This window comes from Chelonia mydas, chromosome 10, assembly GCF_015237465.2.
Source record: "Chelonia mydas isolate rCheMyd1 chromosome 10, rCheMyd1.pri.v2, whole genome shotgun sequence".
NCBI classification, from domain to species: domain Eukaryota; kingdom Metazoa; phylum Chordata; order Testudines; family Cheloniidae; genus Chelonia; species Chelonia mydas.
The window spans coordinates 66,940,770-66,957,270 of NC_051250.2; the positions used below are offsets into that span (position 1 = coordinate 66,940,770).

The window sequence follows — 16,501 nt, forward strand, 5'->3', positions numbered from 1 at the left end:
AGACTGCCAGACCTGCTGCAAGTCTGCAATGCACCCTTTGTAATATCAACAAAAGCAGAGAAAAGGGGCTTTTCTGAAGATTAAAGAGGGGGGTGTTTTGGGGATCAGGAGGGGAAAAATGAAAGTGGGATGAAAGCAACTGGATCTAAGACGGGGATCAGTCACGGAGGAAGCAGAGGATTAGTTCATGGAAGTTGGGACACGAAAGAGTGAGGTTAGGGGAAGAATGTGGTAAAGCTTGTGGAAGGAGGAAAATTCTGCAATAGATAGGGAAACCTTCTGGAGTTTCCTGCAAATGTGGAGGGTCTTACCCACTCTTCCTCCCAAGTAAGAAACAGCGACTCTGGCCCCCAGACCTCATGCATATTTCGAGATACTGCGAAGCTAGGGCCATCCAGGCTGATGCCCTGTGCCTTTGTGCTGGCTCCAAGATTTCTTGTGGCTGTTTTCTGTCCCTTGGTAGTATAGCTCTGTGGGAGCCTTGCACTTCTGGCTGCTTTCAGGACCCATAGAAATGAGGGTAGCATGGTGCAGAGGGGGGCACTGAAGAGGTAACACAGCAAAGGTCTGTTACCTTTTTGCCAAGTTCTTACTGGGTCCAGTGGGGATAATGTGCTTCCCCAGGCCCTCCCTATAGCCACAGAGCATGTGCATGTCTGATACTCCCCACTCTGTCCCCTCATGCATGATATATCTATGCACAGAAGAGGATCTCCCCTCCACCTTCCAAAATGTGTAAGTATGGGATAAATTAACCTCATTTCCTCAGTTTGGAAAGCAGGAGGATTGGATTTGGAGAAGACTTCTGAAGTTTTGTATGGAGACTTATCCAAACCTCTGAACCTTTAAGGGGTTTGCTCATCCCTAGTACTGGAGATGTATCCTATGTTAAGGCAATATCACAGTATCAATAACAACTTTGCTCTCTTAGCTCCCAAGAAGACATTGTTATATTTTCACCTTTGGGGCATGTTTGTAAGGAAAGTTTCTACTCTGTGTAACTCACGTGGAGCCCACAAAGGATCTATATTACTATTGATTTTCTTTTTTTTCACGAGAGCTCTCAGAAGAGGCTTGTATGAGTATTAATTTAATTATAAGACAGCTAAGTTTTTACCAGAGTTGTCAATCATATTTAAGTCTGGCAAAAGGCAGGTCATGTTCTCAGCACAGGAATAAAAGACAACAGCATGAAATTTTTTGCTTGGGATTAGGGCTGTCGATTAATTGCAGTTAACTCACGTGATTAGCTAAAAAAAAAAAAAGAATCACAATTAATCATGATTAAAAAAATTTAATTGGACTGTTAAACAATAGAATGCCAACTGACATTTATTAAATATTTTTGTATGTTTTTCTACATTTTCAAATATATTGATTTCAATTACAACACAGAATACAAAGTGTACACTGCTCACTTTATATTTTTTATTACAAATATTTGCACTGTAAAAATGATAAACAAAAGAAATAGTATTTTTCAATTCACCTTACACAAGTACTGTAGTGCAATCTCTTTATCATGAAAAGGGCAACTTACAAATGTAGATTGATTTTTTTTTTGTTACATAACTGCACTCAAAAACAAAACAATGCAAAACTTTAGAGCCTACAAGTCCACTGAGTCCTACTTCTTCTTCAGCCAGTCGCTAAGACAAACAAGTTTGTTTGCATTTATGGGACATAATGCTGGCCTCTTTCTTATTTACAATGGCACTTTTGTAGCCAGCATTGCAAGGTATTTACATGCCAGATATGCTAAATATTCGTATGCTCCTTCATGCTTTGGCCACCATTCCAGAGGACATGCTTCCATGCTGATGACACTCATTAAAAAAATGTGTGAATTAAATTTGTGACTGAACTTCTTGGGGGACAACTGTATGTCTCCGGCTCTGTTTTACTCACATTCTGCCATATATTTCATGTTATAGCAACCTCGGATGATGACCCAGCACGTTGTTCGTTTTAAGAACACTTTCGCTGCAGATTTGATAAAACGCAAAGAACGTGCTAATGTGAGATTTCTAAAGATAGCTACAGCACTCGACAGAATCTGAAGTGCCTTCCAAAGTCTGAGAGGGTTCAGGTATGGAGCATGCTTTCAGAATTTTAAAAAGAGCAACACTCTGATGCAGAAACTACAGAACCCGAACCACCAAAAAAGAAATTCAACCTTTCTGCTGGTGGCATCTGACTCAGATGATGAAAATGAACATGCGTCAGCCCGCACAACTTTGGATTGTTATTGAGCAGAACCTGTCAACAGCATTGTCCTCCGGAATGGTGGTTGAAGCATGAAGGGACATCTGAATCTTTAACGCATCTGGCATGTAAATATCTTGCGATGCCGGCTACAACAGTGCCATGTGAATGCCTGTTTTCACTTTCAGGTGATGTGAACAAGAAGCGGGCAGTATTTTCTCCTGCAAATATAAACAAACTTGTTTGTCTGAGCGATTGGCTGAACAAGAAATAGGACTGAGTGGACTGGTAGGCTCTAAAGTTTTGCATTGTTTTGTTTTTGAGAGCAGTTATTTTTTGTACATAATTCTGCATTTGTAAGTTCAACTCCCATGATAAAGAGATTGCACTACAGTACTTTTATTAAGTGAATTGAAAAATACTATTTCTTTTGTTTTTTACAGTGCAAATATTTGTAATAAAAAATAAAGTGAGCATTGTACACTTTGTATTCTGTTATAATTGGAATCAATATATTTGAAAATGTAGAAAACATCCAAAATATTTAAATGCTATTCTGTTGTTAATGCTATTCTGTTGCTCTTGTTTGTTTAACAGTGTGATTAATCGTGACTAATTTTTTTTTAATTGCTTGACAGCCCTACTTGGGATATGAGGCAGTTACAAACCTCTCCCTCCCTTCCAGAAGCTGAGGAAAACACCTGGGTTGGATAGGGGGACTGAGGGAGGAGAAAGGCTTTAACTGGAGAAGGTCACTGCCCAGGTGGCTGGAAATACAGATGAGCTCTCTAGTCTTTGTGTTATCTCTATAGGGGCATTTAAATCCTTAGAGTGAAGTTCCAGTAGTTGAGGGGTTTGTATGTCAGCAAATATATGATGTGGTAGTTCTACATACCTGGATTGTTCAGACTTCTATCATACTTGAATTACTGGACACATTCTAAATACCTGGATCATAAGATTAAAAATGAAAACTTTATATCATGTACTGAACTACCGGATTATAAATGCAGTGACTGTAAGTATGTTAACATTAACTTTCTGATACATAAGTATAATGCATCTTGAATACAAAGCTGACTAAATTCAAAAGTAAAATATAAACATTATTTAGAAGTGTGAAATAATATAGGTCTTTGCACGATCAAGGATAGTTGCAGACATGATGTTATAACCAAAGAAAATATGTAAAATAGAATGTCTGACATATCCTGCTAAATAGATATAGATCCTCCTCGTCCTTAGCCTCCAGCTGCTTTTCAAAGCAGTTGGAAAACTAGAATTACCAGCTATCTGTGGATTCTCCTAGTATGTCATCTTCCTCATCTGTAGGCAGAGTGGGAGTGGTGGGGGTATAACCAAGGCAAAGGGGTGTATTCAGAAACCAGAATGCCCCTTCACTTCAGCTAGATGCTTGCGGGTCTGTTGCAGGGGAACACGAATTAGAGCAGCCCTGAGGCTGCTGAAGTTGTGCTTTGGGCTTAAGCTGACTGACTCCAGGATCAGGGAGCTGCAAAGGTGGCCCTAATGCCACTTTTGATCACCCCCTCGGGTGTACTAAGCACAGGACTGGTGAAGGCTGAGGATCTAGCCCTCTATTTAGGTATTCTGATGAATACTGTAATCTGAAATGAGGTGTGTGTACGTATGTATGTATGTATGTATGTATAACCATTTGGAAAAATAATGTACAGTTGTGTCCTGTAAAAGAAATAGCCATGGTTCATGATACTTACCTACAAGCACCTCTGGCACAATTTGTGACCACTTGTAAGTCTGGAGTATGAGAGAGAGGTGGCTCACAGCGCTTACCAGCTGGGCTAATACTACACCACTGAGCAGGTTTTATCTTCATGCAGCTTTTATTTCAGGGCTCACAATTTACAAGACTTGCTGGGAAGCCAGAGGTGCTTGTGACCTAAGAGCGTGTAAGTTAAGTCACACATTAGCTGTGCCAGTGGATGTGGCCACTGCCATGAACTGTAGCTGTTTCTAGCTCCGAGTCCTTCATGTATCAGACTCCTATGAATTATGAACTCTGCTATCTTCTTGCTTCAGGCTGAAAAGTCAGAGCTTCTGAAATGAATGAATTATTATGGCATGAGTTTCTACAGTGTCCATCACTTTGGTGTGTGAGTGCTTTTGCTTACATTGATGGAGATTAAAGCACCTACTAATGACTAAAAGAATTTGTAAATGCTGTAAACCATCCTGGAGATCATGGGTCTGATATGAAGCCCACTGAATGCAATGGAAAGACTCATATTGGCTCTACCAGTTTGCTGGTGCCATTTATAAGCTTTGTGATTTTAGATAGTGACTCATTAAGGTCTAGCTCATCCATAAATCAATCCAACAGCGGGTAAAAACGGGACCATTTTTGTCGGTCGTTATGTAACTTTTTGTGTGAGAAGTTTGGCATAGAACTGCCAGAATTAATCTCGAACTCTTTGCCTAAGGCTGAAGCTAAATTTACTCATTCTTACTCTGAAGACAAGAGAAGATAATATTCCTGGGGATGGGGAGAGTCAGTTCTCATAGAAAGATTGGGAGTGGAAGGGAAGGTGCTGGAGTGGTGATTACTGCCTGAATTGCATTTTACAAAAATGTGGTTTTTTGCTCGGGAGATATTTCTAAGCAACGTACACAATCAAATATCTATGTGAAGTTAAAGTATCCACCATATGGGATGGATTTGGTTGGGGGGGGGGAGGGGTTTGAGAGTAAAATGGTGTAATTTAAAAAAAAAAAAATTATTCTGAGATGCGAGATTTGGATGTTATACAAGTGCAGTCTTTAAAATGGATAACATGGAATGGCAGCTCAGGTACCAAAAGGACACCAGCGTGGGCAGAGTCTAACATATCCCAGAGGTGGGCATCTCTACAGTCGCACCAAAGGCTCTGAAGAGAGAGCCCTAAATGTGGTGGTTTCTACAAATAAGTGCCAAATGCCTTTCAGTTAATCTGACTCTTTGGGGTTCAGCTCAGACCAGTAAAGGGTTGTGTCACTACCTGCCCTGCAACTCTGGGTGTCCTAAATGCTGTTTTGCGGTGGCTCACGGCCCTGACGCCAACAGACCGCATACAAGCATACAGGTAACTCTGGCTTCCACCACGCAGTGTGTGTGGGTTTGTTTTGCAAAGTGACCCCCAACACCCTCCCGCTCCTGAATTTCTCCAAAACTGTATCCCTGCCGTGTCCAGCCCCCCAACTCAACACTTATAGCAGTTAAGTTCATTGCTCCTTTAAAGAGACAATACACTGCAGCTCATTCATTTAATTGGGGTTTGACAAACACTCTTATTTCAATCACTGCAGTGAATTGGTTTATAGTAAAAGAAAAACAAGTTTGCTAAACAAGTCATAGGTTTAAGTGATACCAAGTATAAGGAGTAAAGATAGAAAGGATTGCAAGGCAACCAAAGTAAAAATGTTCTTCTAAGACTAAAAGCTGCTTTAACAAATTAGTGTCTTGTTCAAAGAAGTGTTTCTCACATTATCTTTTCAGCATGGCTGACCAGGCCAGGACCCAACTTATGGAGCTGAAAGCACAGGGCTTCTTTGACGCCTCAGGTGGAGGATAACTCAGGGGTTCGTGCCCCCTCTTTACAGTCCAGTCAACCTTTGAAATGTATTCTTCTGAAATGTATCCCCAGATAAAGTTTCTTTTCCCTGCTGGGCGTAGATGCCATGTTGTCTGATGTAGACTCCATGCTGTCTTCTCCCCTGCTGGTGATTTTCACAATGCAAATGCTCTCTTCCTGCAACCTCCATTACAAATGAATAGCCCACTGAATTTCGCCACAGCTAGTTTGAGGTGCTGGCCTCTTCGCTTTGACTGGAGAAAACCTGTTCATGAATTCCCGCTGATATGCCTGGTTTAAATACATTGTACAGCTATATTTCCAAATATATCTATACGGTCCTTTGTGGGTTTATCATACATACATCACACAGGAATATTCACAATCAGGGAGTCATTAGTTTTCCAATGATATATTACATGCCACCTTTTTGGGTAAATATGACAACAGTGTGCCAACTAGCACTGGGGGTCCCTAAGAATCACAGTTACCAAGCCCTCTCTTGCCTGGGTATGTAGGCACTCTGCTTTGCTTTCACTTAAATTTTTTTTTAAAGCAAACTCCTACTACTTAGGATTGTGCTCCGAATATAGACCATTGATGTACTTAGAAGACTTAGTCTTATTTTAAGCTATTTACTTTTTGATTTTCTGCTTTGGCATTTAGCATTTGACAATATGTACATTTTCTTTTAAACACTGAATTGTACAGTGTCAGGTTTTCACTCACTCATAACATAAAAATTCAATCCAAGCCTTGGAAAAAAGAAGTCTGACGATATCTAGAATGCTGTGTTTGAGGATAGTAGTGGTGGGGGAGGGCAGTAATTAAAAATGTAAGAATAGAAGCTAATTATGAACAATTCAGACAGAGCTTTGTTTAGAAAATGTATCAGTAGAAAATGGATAGGTGAATAGATTAGCCCTGATTGCAGTTTTTACATATAATAGTCTCTCTTTTATGAGTAATCATTAGCAATTATAATGAAGGTTTTAAATCACATGGGATGGGACTGTGCTGTCATATGAATACTAAACAATGGTACGTTCCCAGGCAGAGGAAGAAAATAACTTTATGATACAGTGATAAACTCCATTGCTCAAATATTTACCTGGACTGTTTGTTTATCTTATCTATATTTTAACTCAGGGTTCAGTAATTACAACGTTGAATACTAGGGTTCACTGCACAAATGCTTGTTAACTTGCATAAACCAAGTGCAGAAGATGCAGTTATGCTTTTAGAGAAGTATGACTTAATATGTTTAATTGCCAGTATTACTATTAATTGTTAAAGAAGTGTAAAGTTATCCAGAAGATAGGTGGATAAAATTAATGGTGCGACACTCTCTATACACTATTATAATGGTGCAACTGTATTTGGAGGTTGTCTGTATCATTGATTCCAATTATTTCCCACGTCTGAAGGGTTTTATGAATTAATAATTGGGCAGGGCTCTCAATTGTGCAAGACCTCAGTGACAGAGCTTAACACCTGTAATAGTGCTACCTAGCTGGAGCTGTTAATAAACCAAGCCAAGTTGAAAACCGAGCCTAGGTCTGCATGGTCATATCTCCCCGAAAGGAAGACAGTCAGGTGGTGAAGCAAGAGAAGGCTAAATCTACCTGGCAAAACCATTGTTTGATTTTGATCCTTTTTATTAAAGTGGTATAAGTCTCAGTTAGATTTTTGGCTCAGTCAAAGGCAACATATACTGGTTTCTAGTTCAACTTCATAATGGGATTAATTATGTTGCTGTAGCACCCAAAGCCCCAATCAGGGTTGGGGCCTCATTATGTTAGGTGCTGTACACACACAAGATGTAACCCTTTGCCACAAAGTACGTACAATTTAAAAGACACTTCTTCCCCCCCACCACCCAAAGCCCCAAACCTGACAAAGGATGGAGGAAAAGGCACAACTGACGGGAGCAAAGTGATCAGGGTGATGATGGGCATATTGTGTTAGTTTCACTTCTTTTATTCATTTCTTTATTTTTATGGGGAAGGTTTGAGTAAGCAGGAATGGTAGGAGGGGGTCTGTATTCTGCAGCTAGGGAGCAGGAAAGGGAAAGAGGGGCATTGGAGGAGAGGGAGGGAACAGTGGATGTAAGAGGGACTATGATTGCAGGGGGGTGGGGCGGGGCAGGGTAGGGTGGGAGAACTCTGGGGCAAATCACCAATTAGCAGACAGAAAAAAAAATTCTGGGATTAAACTGCAAAAAGCAGTCTGCTGACATCACTGGCAGCCAGGGATTATGAAGGTGTGTGACCCAAGAACCTCTTAATGTCAATTGACAAGGGGTGCTGTGGGGGTACAGGAGTCTCCTGATTCTGATGTGTACACCCTGGTTCACGAAAGAACATCATGCGAGGTCTCAAATGAAAACCATTGTCACATTGGTCATCGGTATTAGTGTACATGTATTGGGCAAGGAGTTGTGTATCTATAGCAGAAAATTGTGTTTTTAAGCATATAAATTAAAAGCAGGTCACTGAAAGGGCAACCTGCCTTAGACCAGTTCCTCCAGACAGGAGGTAAGAAACATGTATCTCTCTGTTGGGACATAAACTAAGCATTGTAAGCTAATGCAATTGATGTCTGTTTACATACTAAGTCAAATGTTAATGCAAAGATGGTGAAATCAAAAGAAAAGGAGCATGCAGGGGGAAAAAACAATCCACAAAGGATTATGAGCAAAGACCATGAATTTTGGGGGTATTTCTAGAAGGCAAAGAAGACACCCTATCGTTCTGCACAGAGGAAGTAAGCAGAGACAGTGCATTTGCACCCACGAAAGCAGGATATCAACCCGTCTTGGCTGAAAATGCAGAAGAGGACTTTCTTTCGACGGGTTTAACCTGTTAATATGCTTTTTAGAGACTAAATTTATGATTGTGTGATATGTAACCATTTGTTTCCAATATCTTTACTCACAATCTCCTGAATCTCTAGTCTGATAACCTTATTTCTGTTTTCAATATAAATATCTCAGTGCAGGGGTGTTAAGCAAAGGGCTGGTTATGACAAGCTGGTGTCCTGTTGCTAAAGGACTCTCAGACCTGTTAATTCTGAGAGTGCTCAGTGGATAATGGGGTAGACACTGCAGAGAACGCGCTGAGTATTTGGGGGTTGATGTGTACCTGTTGCTTCCTGTACTGAGAAAGCAAGGTCTGCGGACACCGGGGAAGGCAGTGCTTGTGCTGCCAGAGGCTGTTGGCTTCAGGGAGCTGATCCAGAGCAGGCACAGACCAGATTCTTTCATGCTAAGGGCAGGTAGTTTTAACCCTGGGGATCATCACAAGGTGTCAGAAGGGGAGGCAGGGGTCCCTGGCCGCCTGCTCTTTCTGGGTGCGTCCCTTCCTACTGCCCCATTGTCGCCCCTCCCCACAAAAGGTTGTTTTATGTACTATGAATAATGTACTATTCATTGTGAGTAAAGGTATCAGACTCTGGCCCCAAACAAAAAACACTCTGCCCCAAAATCAAGGATGACTTTTTAAACGAGAATGAGATCATACCAGTGCGGGGTCACCCTGCTCCTAGCAAACTCCCAATCGTTGCCTCCTTTTGTTAGCTTTCCAAGGGGTTTTTCTCTGTTCTTAGAATTTGCAGCTCTGTGAGGTCCTTATCAAAAACTCTCACCTTGCCCAGCAGAAGGAACAGACAGGTATAGAAAGGCTGATTTGGGAATATAAGGGGGTACACCAGGTGCCTTTTCAATGGATGCACATCTGTAACATGCATGCAATCCGATTTCTGCCAGTAGCATGGTCACTCATTATAAGATTTCTAAAGTCTGTTAACAGTAAAAAGGAAACATTTGAGCATGAAAGGCACAGTACATCTGATGCTGATTGAGATTAAAATGTCTGGTTTTTTCCCCTCAGCCATCAGATAATAGTGTATATATTGTGGATAAACAGACAAGCCTCTGTCCTTAATTGTTCATACTTCTGTTTATATGATGAATGAGTTTGATGAATGAGTTTGCTCAGATTCTGTTACTGGACCTGCTAAAGCAAACTTTGCTTATTGTACAGTACCTCAGCCTCCTGTTTCCTGGAGTATTATCCTGAAAGGAGCCAAGCATTTTATTTTCTTAGCTCACTTGAGCTTCTGGAAAAAAATTCTTCACCCTTCTTTGACACTAAACTGCTCAAGATAGTGAAGACCAAAGCAGACTGTGAAGAACTTCAAAAAGATCTCACAAAACTAAGTGATTGGGCAACAAAATGGCAAGTGAAATTTAATGTGGATAAATGTAAAGTAATGCACATTTGGAAAAAATAACCCCAACTATACATGCAATATGATGGGGGCTAATTTAGCTACAACTAATCAGGAGAAAGATCTTGGAGTCATCGTGGATAGTTCTCTGAAGACGTCCACACACTGTGCAGCGGCAGTCAAAAAAGCAAACTGGATGTTAGGAATAATTAAAAAAGGGACGGAGAATATCTTATTGCCCTTACATAAATCCATGGTACGCCCACATCTTGAATACTGCATACAGATGTGGTACCCTTATCTCAAAAAAGATATACTGGCATTAGAAGAGGTTCAGAAAAGGGTAACTAAAATGATTAGGGGTTTGGAACGGGTCCCATATGAGGAGAGATTAAAGAGACTAGGACTTTTCAGCTTGGAAAAGAGGAGACTAAAGGGGGATATGATAGAGGTATATAAAATCATGAGTGGTGTGGAGAAAGTGAATAAGGAAAAGTTATTTACTTGTTCCCATAATATAAGAACTAGGGGCCACCAAATGAAATTAATGGGCAGCAGGTTTAAAACAAATAAAAGGAAGTTCTTCTCTCAGCACACACTCAACCTGTGGAACTCCTTGCCTGAGGAGGTTGTGAAGGCTAGGACTATAACAGGGTTTAAAAGAGAACTGGATAAATTCATGGAGGTTAAGTCCATTAATGGGTATTAGCCAGGATGGGTAAGGAATGGTGTCCCTAGCCTCTGTCTGTCAGAGGGTGGAGATGGATGGCAGGAGAGAGATCACTTGATCATTACCTGTTAGGTTCACTCCCTCTGGGGCACCTGGTATTGGCCACTGTCGGCAGACAGGATACTGGGCTGAATGGACCTTTGGTCTGACCCAGTATGGCCATTTTTATGTTCTTATGTTCTTTATTCAAGGGGCAGGACAAAACACTAATCTTGTGGAATGCTGAAACGAATGGAAATTGCCTATATGAACTGAACTTTAATATGTTTTATGCAGAAGAAGAGCTCTGTGTATGCTTGAAAGCTTGTCTCACAACAAAGTTGGGCCAATAAAAGATATTACCTCACCCACCTTGTCTCTGTAATATGTTTGACATGCAGCAAAATGTGGATTAAGCAGTGTTTGTCATGTCATCTTCCCAGTGATAGGCTTTCCTGTAAATAATGCATACAATATACCCTGAGACAACGATACCTCTCTTCCTACACTGAATTGAGTGGGGTCTGCCTGCTTTGACCCGTCTGTGTGGTGTATGTGTGTTGTTGTTTTTTAATTAAGGCATTAGATTTGAGTTTCTGTATGTGAGAGAGGTTTTTGTCAGTTGGAATTTCTGTAGTCCTCTCCTTAAGCACTTCTGAAAGCCCTGTTTAATACTCCAACAGTATTTTCTGCCCACAGTTGTAATGTAGACAAATTCTGCTCACCTACACATCTGTTGTCCTCTGTAGTGAGCTGATAAGGTATCAGCATATCTAAACGAGGAACACATGAATGAACTCCTCCAGCTCTATTCTTCTCTTTCTGTGATTTGTAAGTGTTAAAGCACTCATCTGTTCTGGCAGTTAATATATGCAGCCTCTCAATAGCTAATATCCTGTCATAGGCAGTGCAAACCAGTTTAATCTGGTTCATCGCTTTAGCAAGTAGTTGAGAAAATATAGGTGAAATGAAGAATTCATTTGCCAGCAGGGAAACTAGAGCCCACAGTGTTGAATTATACAGCAAAAGCATTCCATGGAAGATTGTCTTTTGCCAAAATATCTATTGTTTGCTGCAAACATAGATTGGTCTCTGCTCTTTACACCACTATGTAGTACTTAAAGGTCTGTTAATTTGCAATATGAACTTTGATGTTTTGAGGATTTAAAACACAGCTGCAAAAAATCTGCAATGAACTTTAACTTGAGAGAGACGGCCAAAAAAGTGACGATTTATTATTTCTGCAGACCGTCACCTTCGATTCTGAGAGGAAGGGGTGTCAGTTTTGTTTGTTTTTTGCTGTTGCAAAATAAAATTAAAAGTTTGAATCACAAATACTGTTTTGCCCTGATAAAACTTAGAGAAAACAATGGAGCATAAAAATTTGCACCTACCCAAAAAATCTGGTGAAATTAACCTTTTTGCCACTTCTGTTGCCAGCCTGTCTTTTCTCCTGAGCTCCCACTAGTGTTTCCACAACTTCCCCTCCTACTCTTATCCATGATTAGAGCTTTTGTCTTTAAAGAAGAGATGCTGGACCAAGCTGAATCTGTTAGGGCATGGTGCCCATGCTTTGAAATCTGATGTGCTCTGGTATTTGGTGCACCCCATGTTACAATATGCATTGAAGTGACTGAAAGTGGGAATCCTGAGATAGCACATGCCTTGGCTCCTGAATGAGATATGGAGCTCAGAAAGAGGGTCATAATAAGAGAATGGGGTGGGAGGATCCAGGGTATGTAGGAGCCACAGTTGGGGTCCAGCAATGGTGTGCCAACTAATAGATTTTCAGAGATGGGAAAGGTGGTGCAGACCTAGGGCTGAAGGCAGGGTGGGGGGGAATTTTAGTGAATAGAACTGGTGGGTGGGAAGAGCCACAATAGGTTTGGAGATTCTGGTAGACACGTATTTTTTGAGGCCAAAACTTTGAACCTTGTTTATCCGTGATATATTCCATTTAGGCCTTATACCCCTCTTATTGCTGTCGTTTCTAGAGCCTTTCAGCAGTGCATTAAGTGAAATGACTAACGTGTTGTGTGTGATTCATTCTTTTGCTCATCCTCTCCTTGGGGAAACTTCTGTGCAGTATAATATTTTTGTTTTGGTTGGTGTGACAGAGTGCTAGGCAAGGAAGGCTGAGTCAGCACTCTGTTCACAGCAGCTCCAATCAAACAAGGCAGAATGAAGCTGACTAAGCAGAGTTGTGCCTGATTTGTCGGTGGGGCAGGGCAGAAAAGCGAATTAAGCCATTAGCCAGAGCCCACCAATAGGCACAGGAAGGAAGTGGAAAAGGGGGAAGCAGGCAGCATGGGGGGAGAGATTGCTCTCTCCTGCTTGTTACAGGAGCTGTATATGTTATGAAGGTTGTAGGATTCCATTTGTAAAATAAACTGCACAAGGTGTTGGACCAGCATAAGGGTCTCTGAGTAGTTTGTAGACCACGACAGAAGCAGGTGCCAAGAGGCCCTGGTACAGTTGGTTTTTTTTTTTTTTTTAAATTTTTAAATTTATTTTGAATGTTCGTGTTGTGATGTGCAGGTATTAGAGAAGGCAGGTCAAATAAACGTACCTCACTTTGAGCAGTCGGTGGTGAGGTCCTCAGTTTCTATGGGAGTTTGTTCCCCACTCTAAGATGAGCCCCTGAGAGAGTGAGAGAGAGAGAGAGAGAGGGAGCTGTCTCCTGTACAGATGGGCATGACCTTTGTGGGAAGAGAGTTCCATTGTACCAGATGAGTGGCGCTGACCACTGTCTTCATCCCAGAGCTTTAGGTGGTCTTCTAGGTATGCTGGCCCCAGACAACTGAGCACCTTGAGCTTGACTTGATATTCTAGGGGATGCTAGCGAAGGACAGCTTTGATATGTGTGTGCATGGCAGACTGTGTGGCTGAAGAGTAGGGTTGCTAATTTTGGTTGGATGTGTTCCTGGAGATTTCATCATGATGTAATCTCTAATTAAAGATTAATCTTTACTTCCTGGAGACTCCCCAGGCCAATCTTGGAGCACTGGCAACCTTACTGAAGAGGCGTGCTGCAGGATTCTATTCTAGTTGGGGTTTCCTGAGGGCTGATGGTTTTGTGGGATTTAACAGTGAAGGAGAGTAGACACCTAAAAGAACCTACTCTTCCACCAGAGAGGGCAAACTATCCCAAAGCTGTACAAAGATTTCTAGTCAGCAGCAGCTCAGAGCTGTGCATTGGTTTGGGTGATATCTTGTGATGTTTCCAACTTACCTCATTAGAAGTGCCCAAATTCTTCATGAATTAACCAGTGTTCATAGTCAAATGAACTCTTTTTTTTTTTTAAAGAAACTTTGAAGAAGCCCGCATTGAATAAATGTGTTAGAAAAGGTGTATGTACACAGTTACCAGGAGTCTGTCTGTCTGTCTCTCTCTCTCATGGGCTTTATAGGCTTTAATGAGGAGGAACAGTTGGGCCAATAGGCGTGGGAAGTTGTTTGTGTGCAGTATTTTGCACATTGCCTTACTGTTACTCTCCAGGATGGCTGAAAACCTAGGAACATGCAGATGCTGCTTGTCGCTTCCGGTATCACTTTTTATTTGCCACACCTTTCAAGATGCACAGCAGCTTGCTCCTGTGTTAACAGAACCAGGAGGGGTGGACCAAGTAGTATGCCTCCCTTTCTATGCTAAAACTAGTTTGTTGTTCATTGCTTTTCAATGCTGCAGAATTACTGTATGAGGGGCAGCATGCTATATCCAACACCTATTCAGAATCTCAAAGGAAACCCAGTTCACCTGCTGGGGATGAGCAATGATGATGATCATTTTGCCAGCTGTATAATGATCAGCATGGTCCTTACAGCTCATTTGGTGGATAGCATGTTAGCCTTGATAAAAGGACTCTCACAGGAACTAAATTAAAAAAAAAAAGTGCCCACTGCATTTGAGTACCATTTTGAGGACACTGTGCCTATTCTGCACCCAGGCCTGAGGCACAAGGCTGACCTATTACCTTGCAGATCAGATTCTAAAGGTGAAGTTGAAAGCTGTATTTGAAACCAATTGGTGAGAAGGGTAAAAGAGCAAGAGAGAGAGAGGTGTGTAGGGGCCAGATTTTGCCTGGCCCCATTGTGGGTGTATGGGGTCTGAAGAAGAAAGTTTAAGGAAATGTCTGCTCTCTTGAATCTCTTGTACAATGGGTAGAAGTGCAGAGACTGTTTCCTAGCATCCCCAGATGTATACCACATCAAAATGAATGGAAAAGCAATGGGATCATGTCTCCTCTTTCCCATTCCACCTTGCACTGGCCTGCAGGGATGGGTGAGTGTTCTATATGGAGAGGACAGCACCATCTGGAAGGGTGATGCATAGGGCATGCTACCCTGCTCGCAACCTGAGGTGGTGAAATTCTGTGCCATCCTCAACATGTACCCAAATGGCTGTCTAATTCTTCACAAATATCAGCTCTCTGTTTGGGAATGACCTTTTATAAATGTGAAAAATAAAATGGTGTAACTTGTCTGCAGTTAGTTGATTTGCTTTTTGTGTGTGTTAGCATTCTGTTTGTGATAACAAGGCCACATATCAGTGGTGCCAACAGCTAATTGCAGAGTTACCTAGAGATTGGCATCCGCATCATTATGCAGGTACAAGATAGCTGCAGCACCTCTGGTTATTTCTCCGTTTGATGGAAGTGCCTTTCCCCCGTTCCACCTACTTACCTTGCTGTTAAATAAATGGATTGCACTATGTAAATGAATAAATCAGACACTGCTCCACTGAGAAGCCTGGAGGGAAATAAGTCTGCCATTGTTATACTTCCTATGGGGTATCTTATCTGTCCATCTTTTTATGATAAAAATCAGGCTTAAACAAAGAAACTGAAGTTCCCTCTGTCCTTAACTGCTGTCTCGGTGCCCTCTATTTTTACACAAGAGGATGAGGAAGCACTGGATCTTTTTATGGGCTAATCCAATTACAGGAGGAGCAGATGGTAACCCCTTTTTTTAGGTTTCCTAACACTTTCCATTCCACCTTTGTTGTGTGCAGCTGGCCTTTGAAATTCAGCATGGGCAAAAGCCCTCAGGCTAGGGAAGTGCCTATTTCTTTGGCCATTGAACTTCTGTACAAGTTTGGCTGAGATATTAGCTGTTGAAAACCACAATTTCCCTTCTGTCATTTCTGTTGCACAAGAGGATGGTGGCAGTATGCCAATATAAATGAGCACGAAATTGTGAAAAGGCCAGGCCCATGGCATGGTCAAAGCAGCTGCGACAGCGTAGCATGCCTGGGAACTGCTAGCAGTAGCAGAGTAGTTGAGGGGAAAGCAGTAGTACCCCCAATCACCCTCCTGGGGCATCTGCTCAACCATCCCTCAAATCCAGCACCTGCCCCTAGTGGCCTATCCCCTACTCTGGAATAACAGCTTGCTTCTGCTGCCCGCTAATCCAGTAGAACCCGGGTTATGAACACCTTGGGAATGGAGGTTTGTTCGTAACTTTGAACAAAACGTTATGGCTGTTCTTTCGAAAGTTTACAACTAAACATTGACTAAATACAGCTTTGAAACTTTACTATGCAGAAGAAAAATAGTGCTTTCCCTTTATTTTATTTTTAGTAGTTTGTTTAACACGATACTGCATTTGCTTTTTTTTTTTTCTGGTCTCTGCTGGTGCCTGATTGTGTATTTCCAGTTCCAAATGAGGGGTGTGGTTGACTGGTGAGCTTGTAACTCTGAAGTTCGTAACTCCGAGGCTTTACTGTAGAGTTAGTCCTGTAGCTCAAAGGGCAGAGGTCTGTATTGCAGTG

At 41.6% G+C, this 16,501-nt stretch overlaps 1 long non-coding RNA gene across 1 annotated transcript in view; it reads left to right on the forward strand.

The window, feature by feature from the left end:
* LOC119567277 overlaps nucleotides 1–6,010 on the forward strand; it is a 115,268-nt gene extending 109,258 nt beyond the window's left edge. The window contains exon 5 of the long non-coding RNA XR_006284364.1: nucleotides 5,717–6,010. This is a non-coding gene — a long non-coding RNA (uncharacterized LOC119567277). The remainder of the gene's footprint in view (nucleotides 1–5,716) is intronic.
* Nucleotides 6,011–16,501: the final 10,491 nt, after the last annotated feature.